A 17,056-nucleotide genomic window follows, 5' to 3' on the forward strand; every position below is an offset into this window, starting at 1 on the left:
TTGTATTTCGTGATGTTTTCAGTAGGAAAGTCTTCACCTCTATGTTCTGCTGGACAACCCTGTTTGTCTTCTGGATTGCACATATGCGTGTATGATGTTTCCATTTTAACAGTTTCCCCCTGATGTATGAGGTTAGGAGCAAGCGTATAGCCAAAATACATCATGTTTTTTGCTGATCAAAGTGAGAGTCTTGCTAATGTCTTGAGAGAGAGAAAATTACAGTGGAGATGAGTAGATAAAATATTTGACTGAGAATTAAAGATAATCATGCTCTAGAGAATGTTGAGATAAAATGTGTCTATACATGGTGGGCATCGCCCATGCTTGTTATGATAACTAATGATTAACTATTACAATCATATAGGAAATGTTCCTGCCAAGTCAACGTTGATGTGGCTGACATGTTGATGGCTGATGATGATAACTTCTTATGCCCTCAAGAGTGTCTCTGACAAATACATTGAACTAGGTGCCCCCATGCATTGCCAGTGAAGCAATACTAAATGAGGTGCTGAAGGATGCATGGGTCTTCGACTTTGTGTATCTCCCATGCATGAAAATGTAAGAACTGCTGAATGAGGTGCTAAAGGATGCATGGGTCTTCGACTAAATGAGAGAACTGCAACAATCGCAATATACAATACTACCATGACACGATAAAATTTGCTGGTGTTAAATGTCAGGAGACTGATAACATCAATGGGTGATAGTGATTCTCACTATGCCACTTGAGGATATTTTTGAGAATGCAACAAGATGATGGAGCTTAGTAGAAAGGAGTCGCCTTCACTAAGTGGGCCCGCAGGCTATTTTTGGCGCAAAGTCTATTTTTAGACATATGGATCATGGTCTATGAGTTGTAGGATGCTATTTGTGGATGATTGGTCATGTTGGTAAAAATAGATGGAATTCTATTTTTAGACATATGGGCGGATTCTATTTTTAGACTGCCAGGCTAAAAATATAACAGTCGAATATTATTAGCTCATAATAATATTTGGACTATAAACATTATCTTATCCTCTTGGAGCACTTCAGTTTGAGCTACAGATGTGGCACATGTAGCTATCAGAAGGAAATACGCTTTTCTTGTGAGTCAGTTGAGCTATTGCATGATGGACTTCAGTTAGAACTCATGTGGTTGAGTTTGGTGGAGTTGATTGAGGAGTTGATGGAGTTGTGTTCAGTTTGACTTGGTTAAACTAGTTTTATTTAGTCTAACTGCAGAATACACTAGTGATGAGTGATGTGACTTAATTATTAATTAATTCACTAATTATTTACTCATAAAGCAACTAAAGAATACATTAGTTAACTCAGTGCATGGACGGTTCAGTGGAGACAGGTGTTAGAGGTTGAGATTGCTATCAGTTGTGACTATAGTTGTGCATAAGATTTTCACAATCAATGGATTGAGTATTGCCAATGAGGATTGCGTGGTTCAGCCAAGGAAATATGAGTTTTGGATCAGCCATACTCATCTATTCTCATGCAGGATTGCGCAGTGGAGGAGATTTGAACTTGTGATTGATTCAGATCTGAGCTAGTTTGTGTGTAACAGGTGGAGATAGTACTGAGTACTTGTGAGGAGTATTGTAATATGTATTGTTACATGTTCTCAATCACTATAATATACAGATAATGTGGGGTTTTTAGCTGTATGCTTTCCCCGGGTGACATACTGTGTTAATGTGTGCATGCGATTGATGTTTCATTGTTTTTAATTCTGCAAAATTGATGATCAACGTAGAGGAGGTTATGTATTATGCATGTATTCCGCAATAGTGTATAATCGGGATAATCTCTGTGAATAAGTGTCATATTATTCAAAATTTCTACAGATGTTCTGTAAGGGGGGGAGAAAGCAAGGTACAAATTCAATCATGGAAGATGGGTGTTGAAGTCGACAAGAAAGAAGCACCAACCGCCCAAAATGATGATTTGGCGAATCATGGTGAAGGAATAAAGATGACTGTAATATGGTGGGTCATGATAACGAGAATTGATGGTATGGGTGGATACACTAAAGTTCCCAAGGTTGGAGTTGAATGCGAGTGGTGATAGTGAAAAAAATTATTCTGGGGGAGATTCCCCTAGAGTTAGTATGACAACTAGGGTCGGTATAAGAATGCTCTAACGGTTTTGATAAATGATGAATGAATGTGGATCATGGTGTGGCGATGAAAGCGAGTGTTGTCTTGAGGGGGATTGGACCCAGGTTCAGATTTAGCTACGCTAACCAACAAAACCCTACACTACTGGCCCTTTCAGCAACAATCCACTTAGAGCAAACTGCAGTCTCACCCGAGGCAGTATTGGGGAATGCTAGAACCATGTTTCTGCATCCAGAAGGCTATGTGATGTATTTGTGAGGTGTTTCATTAAGTTAGGGCCGTATCCAACTTTCGCGAACCCTTATCTTCTGAATCACAATCTTAAAGCGATTTCTACTTGATTAGATCTACGAGCTTCGCTTAAGTGTTCTAACATGCATAAGTTACTAAACCAAAGTAGATCTGAACCTTCGTGATGCAATTAAAGCAATATAACAAAGAACTGAATCATAACTGAGCATAAAGACAAAAAACATATAAATAAACACAGAACACATAGATTTGCTTCAAATTTTCTTTATTACTTCAGATCCTCAATACATACACATCTTCTGACCCTGTGCACACAACTACAGGGGCTCGCACACTCAACTACGGACTTGACAAGGTCTCCACGAACTCAGCTGTAGGAGCCTTCCCCTTCGTCATAATACAAAATTACAAACAAAATAGACTCAAAATCCCATTCATCATCTAAGACTTACCTCTAATGACTCCTAGATGACTATCTTTTACATTACATTACCATGGTCCGTTAACCATGGGCGGAGTTCATTTTATCATCAAAACAACCCATCCTCTTACAAAATAAGGGGATTTGACCTTGCTAAAAGCCCCTTTTGACTATTAGCATTCTGCACGCTCTGCTCCTCAAATTACAGAGACTTTACAATAATACAAAATTCAAAACTTACCCCATCCCAACAGGCCCCCAACACAAAGATGTGACTCATCCTGAGTCACTCTACTGGTACATCCTCGATGCGTTCTTTGAGGTCACTAAACTCGGCCTTCAATGCTTGAAGCTTTGCTGTGAACTGCATGACAACCCCTCGAAACTCTTCGACCAACTTCTTAGTAGTTGGCCCCTCGATTGCCAATCTAATGGTCTACTGCATATGCTACATCCCTTTTAGTTTACTCTTGATTGAATGAGAGAGTTGACTAGCTTCGTCGACCCAAGTTTGCATTCTTGCTGAGATGATTGAGGCTTTTTGGCGCAACTCATCTATTTGAACCTGAAGGGCCTTCCCTTCCTAGAGTCTGGCAAACCGTTGCATAGGTGCTAAGGTTTGCAATCTTGGTTTGATCTCATCAAACTACAACTATTTGTTTTGGATGTCTGCTTCAATCTTTTGTACTTGGGGGTCCTCCTGTAATGCGGTCCACATCTCCATGGTGTTTTGAAAAATCTGGCTGCAGTCCTTAACTGCAGCTTCTAGGATTTCCATATGGGCGTTGATAGTAGCCTCGCGCTTCTCTTGAACTTCTTGGTGTGGTTGGATGTAGCTTCATCTGCAGCTCTGTGATCTGCATCTGTATTTCAGATTTGACTAATTCAACCTCCACTTTGGACTCCTTCATCGTGACTGCCAACCTTTGGAGCTTCTCTTCAGGAGCTGCTTCAGTATGTTTAAGAAGCTCTTGCAACTCAATGCAAGTTTGAGTGATGGCGTCCTCCAGCTCCTGCTTGCGTGCATAAACTACATCTCTATCCTACATCACCCTAACATCTTCCTTAGCTAACTGCTCGTTATGGCTCTTAATGTCCTTCATTATGAAGAATGCCAACTCTTCTTAGATTTTCAATTTAGTAGATACTCCCTGGATGTAATGCCTGAATGGGCAGCGACATTAAGTTCAGCTCTGAGTTCCTTCCATATGGCACCGCTGCCTGATTTTACATAGTAGGAAAGCTCAACGACCCTCCTGGAATAGCCATGGTGGAGATCTCTATGGTGACCACCAACGTTGAAGGCAATGTTGGTGTTGCACTAGTCGTTGCCACGCTCGCCTGAACCACACTCGCTTGAATCGTGCTTGCTTGCACTTTGAGCTCTTTGAGGCACTATTGGACCTGCGACAATACTAACTTGTATTGATCCTCAAAGTATCCCCACATCTCCTCCGTGATGGAGCACATAATGTCCCCAATCTCATTGATATCCCCCTCAGTGAGGACCATCGACTCAATGTTGGAAGTGTTTTCAGAAATCTTCTTCTTGCACACACCGCCAATGGTGGATTTCGTCCTCTTCTTTATTATGAAGGGAGACTCAATGCCTTTTGTCTCCTTTAAAGGGTCTACGCCACCCTGCTCAGTTCCTCCATGTCTGGCTCTTCTTCGTTTACGCACTTTGGCTCTTGTTTGGTATTCTTCCTAAGGTCCACAGTGACCTTCTAAGGTACCTTCTTGGGGTCTTCCTTCAACATACCTTATGTTTTGCTGGTCACTACTTGGTCTCCTTCAGCTGCCTTGCTGGGGTCCAGCCACACACTTGACCATTTAGAGGCTATGGAAAAAATGTCCTTCTTTGTGACCAAATAGGGAAACTCATACTATGCGCTCTCCATCTTTCTTCGCTTTTATATGTACATTGTGGAAATCTTCTTTGAAGTTCGCATCTCCATGGTATTGAGAAAATAACACCGATGATAGTCGTGGCTTCTGGCTGACCTCGATGTGCAGATCCATCCCAAATAACACCCAAACTTGTTTATTCTCTACCACCTGATTTGGATCCTTGGATGCCCACATCGAAGCGTACCTGTTGGGACAGGGTCCCCTAGGGTTAGTTTTGGGGCAAAGAGCCCAAATTTTGTTGTATAGAATGTAAAGTCTCTGCAAGTTATGGTCTCGGAGCGCGTAGATAGTAAAGTGTTATAAAGGGTTTTACCCTTCTTTTATGTAAGTTGTGTCACTTTTATAGATCTACCCATGGTCCGCGAACCATGGGATTGTATAAGTAGGAGAGTCTTAGAGAGTCTAAGGGATAATGGTTGATGATGAAGATGAATGTAAAGGGTCAGAAGAGAAAAGGGCGAAGAAGTCTTAGAGTAGAAGAGAGGCTCTACAGTTGTGAGTGCAGAGGCCTGGAGTAGAGTCCGCAGCTGAGTGTGTGGACCCCTACAACTGAGTGTGCAGGGAAGTCTTGAGTCTGTAAGCAAAACTAAAGTATTAATAAAGAGATTATTCCATAAATTCCTGTATTTTGTCCATTTACTTCTATTATGAATGAATGCACTTTTATGCGGTAATGAATGATGGGCTATGAAGTAATATTGTATTGATGCGCGACTTTACATCATTGATGCTATTATATGAATGCACTTAATATTAACTGTTTACACGAAGAATATCTTATTGCATGTTAAATTTCTCATCGCTTAGGCTAATCTGGGTAAAACACAAGATTAGGAGTAATCACAGAGGTGTGTAAGTGGTTGATTCACCTATTTAGGGTCCGCAAAAGCCAGTCGTGAAGATTTGTGAAGGTATCGGAGCTGATTGAGGGTAGTTATATTGATAAGCCCTAAGGGCTTATCGATCTGCACGAAGGCAGGTTTAGGGCATAAAACGACATTAGACTAATATCTGGGCGCAGAAACTTGGTTCCTCCTTGTTTGGCTCTTCTTCGTTTACGCACTCTGGCTCTTGTTTGGTATTCTTCCTAAGGTCCACAATGACCTTCTAAGGTACCTTCTTGGGGTCTTCCTTCAGCATACCTTGTGTTTTGCTGGTCGCTACTTGGTCTTCTTCAGCTGCCTTGCTGGGGTCCAGCCACACACTTGACCATTTAGAGACTACGGAAAAAATGTCCTTCTCTCTAACCAAATAGGGCAACTCATACCATATGCGCTCTCCATCTTTCTGCGCTTGTATATGTACATTGTGGAAATCTTCTTTGAAGTTCACATCTCCATGGTATTGAGAAAATAACACCGGTGATAGTCGTGGCTTCTGGCTGACCTCGATGCGCAGATCCATCCCAAACAACACCCAAAATTGTTTATTCTCTACCACCTGACTTGGATCCTTGGATGCCCACATCAAAGCGTACCTGTTGGGACAGGGTCCCCTAGGGTTAGTTTTGGGGCAAAATGCCCAAATTTTGTTGTATAGAATGTAAAGTCTCTGCAAGTTATGGTATCAGAGCACGTAGATAGTAAAGTGTTATAAAGGGTTTTACCCTTCTTTTATGTAAGTTGTGTCGCTTTTATAGATCTACCCATGGTCTGCGAACCATGGGATTGTATAAATAGCAGAGTTTTAGAGAGTCTAAGGGATAACGATCGATGATGAAGATGAATGTAATGGGTCAGTAGAGAAAAGGGCGAAGAAGTCTTAGAGTAGAAGAGAGGCTCTACAGTTGTGAGTGCAGAGGCCTAGAGTAGAGTCTACAGCTGAGTGTGTGGACCCCTGCAACTGAGTGTGCAGGGAAGTCTTGAGTCTGTAAGAAGAACTAAAGTATTAATAAAGAGATTATTCCATAAATTCCTGTGTTTTGTCCATTTACTTCTATTATGAATGAATGCACTTTTACGCAGTAATGAATGATGGGCTATGAAGTAATATTGTATTGATGTGCGACTTTACATAATTGATGCTGTTATATGAATGCACTTAATATTAACTGTTTACACGAAGCATATCTTATTGCATGTTAAATTTCTCATCGCTTAGGCTGATCTGGGTAAAACACGAGATTAGGAGTACTCACAGAGGTGTGTAAGTGGTTGATTCACCTGTTTAGGATCCGCAAAAGCCAGTCATGAAGATTTGCGGAGGTAGCGGAGCTGATTAAGGGTAGTTATATCGATAAGCCCTAAGGGCTTATCGATCTGCACGAAGGCATGTTTAGGGCATAAAACGATATTAGACTAATATCTAGGCATAGAAACTTGGTTCCAACATCCCCCCATCCTTCTTCAGGTGAGACTTCAGTCTGCGCTACGTGCATTGATGTTGGAAGGGCCAGTAGTGTAGGGATTTGTTTGGAAAAACTAACTCTGAACCTAGGTCAAGACCCACTAAGCCAACAAATGGTTTCATTTCCAGGACCAAGATCTGCATAAAGAGATGTGTGATGTCGCATCACTAGAATCCAACAAAGAAAGAAATTGAGGAGTGGTTGGATAGAAAGATCCATGAATTTGCATTGCAAGAAAAAAGAAATCCACGCCTGAAAAAAGAACAGTGGTTGGATAGGTATCTATACATAGAGATACAAAAAATTTTCTTCTGTTCCTTCCTGATCGAACTATAAGAGTGCTTCACTAAATTGGCAGATGGCTAGGGAAGGTGGAGGCTTAACGGTTCAATAGTGTGGACCCCAGAGCTAGTGCGGATATTGGAAGCCTCTGAAGATAAGATCGCATGTGCTATCGATCACTGACTTGATTGCATCATAGAAGGATTTGTGACAAAATTTGTGGTCAATACCTCAGTCAGCTATAGCGAAGCAGAGCGACACTTCTTCAAGGGACTACAAGGTAAGTATTTAAGATCTTTGAATACTTGGATTAAGATGCTCTTGTGTGAAAAGCGGGTTATTCCATTACCTCGATGTTTGGAGCCACACGAAGTGGAAAGTTATTCAGGGATAGAGGGAGAACAGGTCTTGAATATAGCTTGCTGATTGAGCTTCCTCTGAGTGACAACGAAGGAGAAACACAGGCTTCACCACAGAGTGCTATCCAGTTAATAAAGCAGGGGTTCCCGAGAATACCCCATCCACCCACACCACCTCCACCTTCACCTCCACAACATACACCATTGCCCACACTACCACCACCTCCGCCACCGTTCAATATGTCGAATACAATGAAGTTGCCCATTTTCAAGGGCTTCAGAAATGAGGACCCAGACAAGTTTTGGTTCGTTTGGAAGGCCGTATGGACATCCCAAAATATTACAGAGGGCTATGAGGCTCCTGAGATGGCTAAGACCAAGGAAAATTAGAGACCTATGGAGGTGTTGAAGCCCCAAAAATCGGGTCGACAACAAGGGGGATACCCACCCAGTCCATACCTTGGTTGGCAGCTCCTTATCTGTTTGGTATAGCGGGTCCGACTGGGGATAATGGGACCAGTTTCCCAATCTAAGGGTGTGTGTGTGTGTGTAGAGTTGGATGATGCTGATCTAAGAGTACTTAAAGCTAATTTAATTCAAACTTTTAAACTAACTCTATGCTATTGTAATCTAATGAGAAACAACACATCTAATCTATGCTAACCCGAGGTGTATTTCTTCTATTATGCGATCTAAAGAGATTTCAAACAATAACTGGTAATAAAGATCATTCAGCTATCATAAGAATAGAAATCGATTAAGATAAACCACTTTGCATAAAAAGTTAGGAAAAACAGTTTTGAACAGCATATCGCATAATAAGTTATTCATATATCAAACATAAATAAATGACTCCACCGTACAAAAGTGCCAAATGGTAACTCATACATTCATGCAGTAACATATAAACAACTAAAAACTGTATATCACTTTAAGAATATAAACAGAAACAGTCAAGAGATAAAAGTACCCTTTATGACTGTTTCCACTCATAAGCTTCAAGCAACAATGATTTATCTCTCATTTCTCTAACATCTACTAAGAGTACAGAAGTGCAACATCAGTAGCAGATATCGAATGCAAACATTAATAAACCTTGATCCATCCATTCATCAAAACCCCCTCCGAGGGTGCAAAAGTGCATGTTCTGAGGACAAGTTTTTTGACAAATTTCTGGACCCTTCTCCTAATGCCTGAGAAGGGTTTAAATACTGCTAACTAATTAACTTAATTACATAAATTTAGGATACGGTTTTAAATGACCGCCCTTCTGCTAAAGTAAAACTATTTCTAAAAATTGAATCTAATTCCTAACCATTTCTGTATTTGCTCCTTATTGCTGCAAGCATGCAACATTCGCCTGGGAAGAGTCGACTGGTCGCCTTCTGCTTTCGTTTGAGCTATGAAAATGGAAATAAAAAGCACTGGCACCACTTGCTGGTAAACTAGAAGATATTTTCGAGAATCTTCCTCTGGCTGGGTGTATTCACTGCGTGTATACTTGGTAATAACCCAAATTTCTCTCAAACTGATTCTGCTTTTGCTATTTCGTTTTCCGGCCTTGCGAATGACTGAATAAGTTAGGGACTTTGCTCTCTGAACAATTTTCTGCATCGAAAACTACCTCCGTTCTTTGTTCCGTGCTTTTCTGGTGCGTTTTCCTTCTTTAGCGCCTTTTTCTTTTTGCTTTACCGGGCATAAGCTTCATGATCTTTTGTAAACATGCTGCTTTTGTGCACTTTTGACTCTGGGCGTTGGATGGCCTATTGACATCAGCATCTGTTAAGTGATACTCTGGAATCTGTGGTCCTGTTGCATGCGGCATCCGTTTATGAAGGGATCTCTTCTCTGTTCTCCGAGCATTTGACACTTTCCCCTTTTCCTTAGATGTTTCCTGCACATTGCTTCATGTTATTTCCTGTCTTACAGTTTACGCAAAGGAAAAGAGTAATGATAATAAAGATTGACATGAAAGCTTTAAGCTCTTATGAATGCATAATCATGACACCCATAACTAACTGACTCTTCGAAAAACACAAAACTGTCCTTCTTGAATACTTTGGCGTACATTCATTAATTTCTTTTAAGGCGCGCGCCCAATTTTGGTTTACGGACAGCTTTCCTTGAATACTGCGCTGAGGAAAATTTGCGATGGGTGATTTCTGCGACTTGCATCGCAGCATCGCGGATCGCGTCGTCAAGATGTGTCATCGCAGAAATTCATGATCGCATTTATCGCAAATCGCATTCATCGCAGATCGGAGATCGGAGATCGCAGATCGCAGATCGTGCTTAGTCATTCAATCATTGTGTGCTTCTTACACGATGTTGCGATATGCGACGTCGCATATCGGCCGTCGGAGATTTCTTAAGATTTTTCTTTTAAGAGTGCTTCATAATGTATGCGATGCGATGAATTTCGCGTCGCTTCTTCGCAGTTTATTATGCTCATAAGAAAACGTTTCATTCTCTTCTCGCGATGCGATGCAGTTTTAGGGAGTTGAATACAAAAATTTTCATAAAATGTTTTTTGGATTTTTTATTAAGGGTCCCCATTTGCTTGGTGTTATTGCTAATACCAAACAAAGAGGGGGGTTGTTGGTGGCCACAACAATGGCGATTCACTGGGAAGAACCAGTTATCTCTGCTTTTCTATTGAATTTTAACTTCCAAAGCAGAAAAATTTTCATAAGTCTAAATTTTGTTATGGACAGATAGAGTACATTATGCCTTATCCTATCAATGATATTTTGTTTCAACCTTTTTCTATTCCAATTGTTTGCTTCCTTAGGCTTTGTCCTTGCATTTACATCAGCCATTACTTGGTCTTTTAAAGATAAAATAAGGTCTTCTCTGTGTGCTGGCTTTTAAAATATGCTCATTTGTCGTAGGTAGAGCTTCTGCTGCTAGCAGGCGTCCATAGCCTCGACAGGGTTACCTGTTACCCAGCAATGATCCTTTATCCTCCTTAAGGCTATTTACAACTTTTCAGAGAAAAACCCATTTTGACACTTTTTTCCTTTTTTACTCTCTAAAGAACAATGTCTTGGTTTGGTGGCCAAATTATGACACAGTCATTCACTTGATTTACACTTTTGCTGAACAAGCTAGCTCGTGATGAGACCCCTTGTCTTTTGATTGCAACAATCTTGAGTCGTTGCCCTGTTTTGGTGGACAATATTGGCAAAGTCAGCAAGTTATAATATCTGTGATCACGATAAGCCGGCTCGTGATGAGACCTCTTATTCTTTGAGATATAGTGTTTTCTCGGATTGTTCCTCTGAATGTTGCGATTTTCTTTAGCAGGGAGGAAATCATTGTTTTTCCTTAAGAAAGCTCTGGACGACAATAATAGAGTTTGAAAACAGCAGTTTTACAGAGAATCTTTATTTCATTATTGATACCTTTCATTGTGCTGATATAAAACAATTTCTTCGCTAAAGGTTGCTTTCATCAAATTTTTTGAAGTTGAGACTAGTATCATATCTAGGCTAAAGTAACTCTATCTGTCAATAATAAAGATCAGATTTTTCGAAAATTTTTACTATTTGTACAAGTGAAAAAATCAAAATCTGATAGAGAATTGGTGTCTTTTTTCGTGAACCCCTGTAGTAACCATCTACTCTGGTTTTATTTATAAGAAAGAAAAGAAAAAACTAAAACTATCCTACAAAATAGAAGAATAATCTTCTATGGAAAATATATTTTAAGGATCTGTCCATTAACAGGCAAAGAATCCCTTCTACCTGCTAAATCCCGCAACACAAATGTTGATGGGCCTATGACTTCTACAATCTGAAAAGGACCAAGCCACATCTTCTGAAATTTTGTATGTTTGCCCTTTTCTTCATGAGCCTTATCCCATTTCAAAACTAGATATCCCATCTAAAATTTTTTTCTGGTCATTATGCTCAAGTCAAAAGAGGATTTTATTAGCGTTTGGTGATGAGCATGGGTTTTCTTAGCTTGTTCTCATTGTTCTTCTAATTTAATTATTTCCATTTGTCTTAGTTGTATGGAGGAAGTAGATACTTCATCGATGTATTGTACTAAAGACAAAGAGGGGATGACTAAGTGAGTTGGAAGAACCACTTCTTTCCCATAAAATAAATTAAAGGGAGAAGTGCCGGTTGAAGCTTTCTTCGTTATTCTATCTGCCCATAAAGCATTTACCAAAGCTTTGTGCCAATTCTTTTGGTTTTGGTCAACTGTTCTTTTAATAATCCTGATTAGGTTTTTATTTGTTGACTCAGCCAATCCATTACCTTGCAGATAGTAGTTGGCTGAATATTTCAGTTTGAACCCTCTTTTAAGTGCAAACTCAGTCATTGCATTCCCAGAAAAGTATGAGGCATTATCAAACATTAAAGCCGTTGGCAATCCAAACCTAGTGATTATAAATTGATCTATGAATTCAATGATGTTTTCAGAATTAGCTGTCTTGAGAGGAACTGCTTCTACCCATTTAGTAAAATAATCTGTTGCCGTGAGGATGTATCTATGCTGCTTAGAAGAGTGAGGAATGATCTCACCTATTATGTCCAAGCCCCACTGACTGAATGGTTGCTCGATGTTTACCGGCTGTAGTGGCATGGACAGTTTCTTTTGTCTCCCTGCAGTAGTTTGGCAGACTTGACATTTCCTCACGTAACTGTGTGAGTCTTTGAACAGCGTGGGCCAATAATATCCTGCACGTAAGATTTTATGTGTAGTAGCATCTCCAGCATAGTGTCCGCCTGTTGGTCCATCGTGGAGTTCCTGCAAAACCTTTTCGGCTTCAGTTTTATCAAGACACCTAAGAAGAACAAAATCGTAATTCTTTTTAAACAGAACATCATTTATGAGCTGATATTGTTTAGCTTTCAATCTCAGAGCTATTTTCTTGGTGTGATCCAGGTGTGATGGAGCATACCCGTTCTTAAGATAATAAATGGTGTCAGCATATAATGATTCTGCATCGTTTAGGCTTACCTCATACATTTGTACCTCTTCAGATGAATTTTCAGGAATTTGCGATGCTCCAGCCAACATTTTGCAGAAGCCTTGACCTCTCACAATGCTTGCTGGTTTGATCTCAAGGTCGTATTCTTGTAAAGCGGTGATCCAATTTGCTCTTTTTTCACCCACATCCTTCTGTATTAGAAGATTTCTTACTGTTGGAAACGGTACTATGACCTTAGTATGGGTTTTAAGTAAGAAAGGTCTGAAATATTTGACCGCTTTGAAAACAACATATGCCTGTTTCTCCACGTCTGAATAGTTGAGTTCAGCACCTTGTAAATTCGAGCTAAAAAATGCGATTGGAGCTTCCGCTTTCTCTTGATTTGCTTGAGTTAGAATTGCGGCATATGATTTCTCTGAGGCAAATGTGTATAAAATAAAAGATTCTAAAAAATTCGAGGTCGCTAAAGATGGAGCGTTAATGATAGCTTGTTTGATCAGGTTGAATGCCTCATGCTCATCTTGACCCCATTTAAAATTTGAATTCTTTTTAATCATGGTTTGCAAAGGAGAAACAATTCGTGAAAAATCTGGGACAAATCTCTTCACAAAATTGATTTGACCAAGGAAAGATTGCATGGCTTTTTTGTTATGAGGTAGGGATATTTCAGAAATTTCTTTGATTCTGTCAGGCTCAATGTGAATACCAGATTTTGACACTATGAATCCTAGAAGTTTTCCTTCACTTAATGCTAAAAAAAGATTTCTTTGGGTTAAGTGAAATCCCATACCTTAAACATCGTTGAAAGATTTGCTTCAAGTCTTTGAGATGGTCGCTTCGCTTCTTGGAGTACACTGTTATATCATCCAAATAAATTACTATAGATTTATTGACTAAACCCTTGAATGCGATGTCCATGGCTCTCTGAAATGTAGCGCCGGCATTGATCAAACCAAATGGCATCTTCCGATATGTGTATGTGCCCCATTTAGTTCGAAATGTGGTTTTTAACTGATCATCGGGATGTACCAGCACCTGATTGTATCCTGAAAATCCATCCAAAAAAGACATTAGTTCTGAGCCTGCTACTACCTGTAATATCTGCTCCATAGGTGGGAGGGGAAAATTGTCTTTTTGACAGGCTTTGTTGAGATTCCGAAAATCGATGCAGATTCTAATATCTCCGTTTTTCTTTCTAACGGGTACCATATTGGAGACCCATTTGGAATGTCTGACGGGGAAAATTATTCTGGCTTTTAATAACTTATTTAGCTAAGTTTTTATCTGATTTTCTAAACTGGGGTGGATTTTTCTGAGTTTCTGTTGGACAGTTTTTTCGTTGTCAATCATAGGGATAGTATGTTGAATGAGAGAAGTGTCGTATGTCTTCAACTCATCGTAATTCCAGGCAAAAACATTTTTGTATTGTCTCAAAAGACGAATATACGCTAGTTTTTCTTCAGGGTCTAGGCCGTGGCCTAGATAACGTTTTGCGGTTTATCATCGGTTCCTAGGTTTACTAATTCGTAGTTTAGAGTTGAACTGTAGAGCTTAGAATTGGTAGACCTTTTAAACCGAATTTTCAAATTGTATAAGTCTTCCAACTTAACCACCGATTTAGGTATAGCATTATCAGTGCTATCTTGTTGTATTTGTCGATCGTGATGGTCTTCATCAATTATTTGATTGGAGTAGGATCCTTCAGAAGTGAGGAAATTTACAATATTAGGATCATCATTGAATACTCTCCAATTTGTAATGTTGTCAGGGATGGACGGTCTAAAGATTAATTCTATTGAGAATCTATCTGGACTAAAATCTTTGGAGGGAATAAGTCTAGAGGCTACGTTAGCTAAAAGGTCTGCGCTCGCATTTTGGAGTCTTGGGATTGACGAAATATTGAATGCTATGAAATGCTCAGTCAGATCTTGTACTAAATATTGATAGTGTTTCAAATGACCTGATAGGCAATGTATGGTGTTACGTACCTGTTTGACGACAATCTCAGAGTCTCTGAAAACTTGAAGATACTTGACGTTCAACCCGATTGCTTTGTATAGGCCTTGCACCAAGGCTTCATATTCCGCTGTATTGTTTGTGCAATCGAATTCAAGTCTGCACGTAAGCATGGTCTTATTTCCTTCTGGACTAATCAGAACGCATCCTACTCCTGCTCTTTCGTTAGATTTAGAGCCATCAAAATATAATTTCCAAAACAAAGATGTATTTACAGGTTTGTCTACAAAATTAACACACTTTGAATTATCAGTTTGGGAAAAATTTTCGACTTAGGACAAAACTGAATTTTCTAAGTAAGGTGATGTATGAGCATTGAAATTGCCGAGGAAAGAATCTACCGAGTAATTGCCTATGATACTGCTGTTATATGCTATTGCTTCATTTTCTCCCTCCAATTCCGTTACTGTGTACTTCTGGTGTAACTCTCGTTCAACCCTTATTTGATTCGGTTTACCATTGTAGGGTAACCACATGTGCGACCAGTCGGTTGAGAAGTATCCATGGAGTTTTTCGGACCAATCCCTGCTAAGAATCAAGCCATAGAATTCTGGGATATCAGCTACTAGAATGTCAATAACCTGACATACCTTCGGGTTAGACGAAAATCTTATGGTCACTTGATTAAGTTCACCAATCACTTCGACTTGAGATCGATCAAGCTAAACTATGCGCACTGCGGATTTTTGTGGTTGAACATTCAACCTGGCATATATTGATCTGGGTAAAATATTCGTTGAAGCACCAAAATCTACCAAACAATTGTGCACATTTTTATTGAAAATTTCATAAGTGAGAAGAAAAGGGGGAGTGTGAGACCTTGATCTTCCTCCAATCAAGGCGATGTCATTTGGATCAATCTTATTGATCATGTTGGTTGGAGGTCTTCCCATGTTGTGAGAAGCTACAGCTGTAGGCAAAGATGTAGTAGGCACGACATGTAATTCTTTCATCATTATCTTCTGTTGATGTTTCAATTTGCTCAACTCATAAAGAGTGATATTAGCCCTAGTCTTTTTCATGTCATCAATAATATTGTATTCCATTTCATCTGACACTATCAGTGTTCTTGATGGAGGTGTTTGATCTGGTTGGACTGGGCTAGATTGAGTCGCTTTAGCAGTCGTTTTCTTTGTTGCGACTTTATCTTTTGCTGCAGGGCTTGCGCCCTTCTGCTTAGGGGTAGTTTGGGGAGGATCAAGTTGATTTTTGCTTCGTGTGCTAACCGGAAATGCTTCTTGATATTCTTCTTGTGGGAGGATGTAATCCCACATTCCTTGTAGTTCCACAACTTCTTCGTCATCGGTCTGCCCTTCGGTGGTACTATCTTCTTCTTCCTCTTCTTCGGATTTGACATTTGAGATAGCGTTGGGTGGTTTCACATCCATTGAAGGGCCTCTTTTAAAAGCTCTATAGGGCTTTTTTGAAGAAGTTTCTACCACTTGTTTTTTTATGTCAATCATCTCATTGGACATGGTCTTTAATACTTTTTGCAATCCTTCCAAATCGAAAGGATCTTTCGTTTGTTTCTTCTTGGAGTCTTCCTTGAAGGTGACTTTTTAGATTTGCGTTCCTCTATCGCAGATCTCTTTTCCAGGGCTACTACGCGTTTCTCTACTGCTATCGCCTCTGTCAGGTTTTCAACTAAGGTTGTTTTATTCGCCCTATCCACGAATATTGCTAAGTTTGATGGTAAGGCCGTAATATACCATTCACATCGTACTTCTTTGCTGGGTTGGGAAGCAGTGGGAATTTTGTTGAGGATTTTATTGAACCGTAAATTGAAATCTTTGATGGGTTCTCTAGCCAGGGCTTTAAGATTGGATAGGTCATTGATTAACATTGCCATTGATCTGTCATCACCAAACTTGGTAAGGAATTGACTTTGAAAAATGTCCCAACTTGTGATAGACCCGGAAGGTAATGAAAAGTACCATGACCCGGCTGTTCCTTGCATGGTATAGGGAAAAAGCCAGACAACAACATCCTCGTTGGTAACTCCGTTGAGATTGACAAAAAGCAAGAAATTATTAACGTGCTCTTCAGCTAGCATGCCTGCTTCTGGATTGAATTTGGGTAGCCATTTCTCAGGATGGGCCGGTATTTGGCTCAGGGGTGAAGGCATTAAAACTGCCCCAGGATTGTTCCATGGAGACTGGGCCATCGTTGAGCTGCTAGTAAATGAAAGTGCAGAGGATGGTCCCTGAGGCTGGGAAGATGAAGATATTATGATCTTAGATGATTGAAGAAGAGGGATTGTGGAAGATGGATGGGTGATTTGGAATGAAGATGTGGGTGGCTGACTTCGCGGTGAGGGAGTTGAAATGGACGATGTAGATGAAAGAGTCTCATTGTTAGACTCTTGTGGTGTTTTCCTTGCTCTTTTACTGGTGGGGAGAGGGAATTCAGTTG

The sequence above is a fragment of the Pinus tabuliformis genome, chromosome 1_2, assembly GCF_031772625.1.
Source record: "Pinus tabuliformis cultivar Carrire ecotype Pingquan chromosome 1_2, CPIR1, whole genome shotgun sequence".
Taxonomy (NCBI): domain Eukaryota; kingdom Viridiplantae; phylum Streptophyta; class Pinopsida; order Pinales; family Pinaceae; genus Pinus; species Pinus tabuliformis.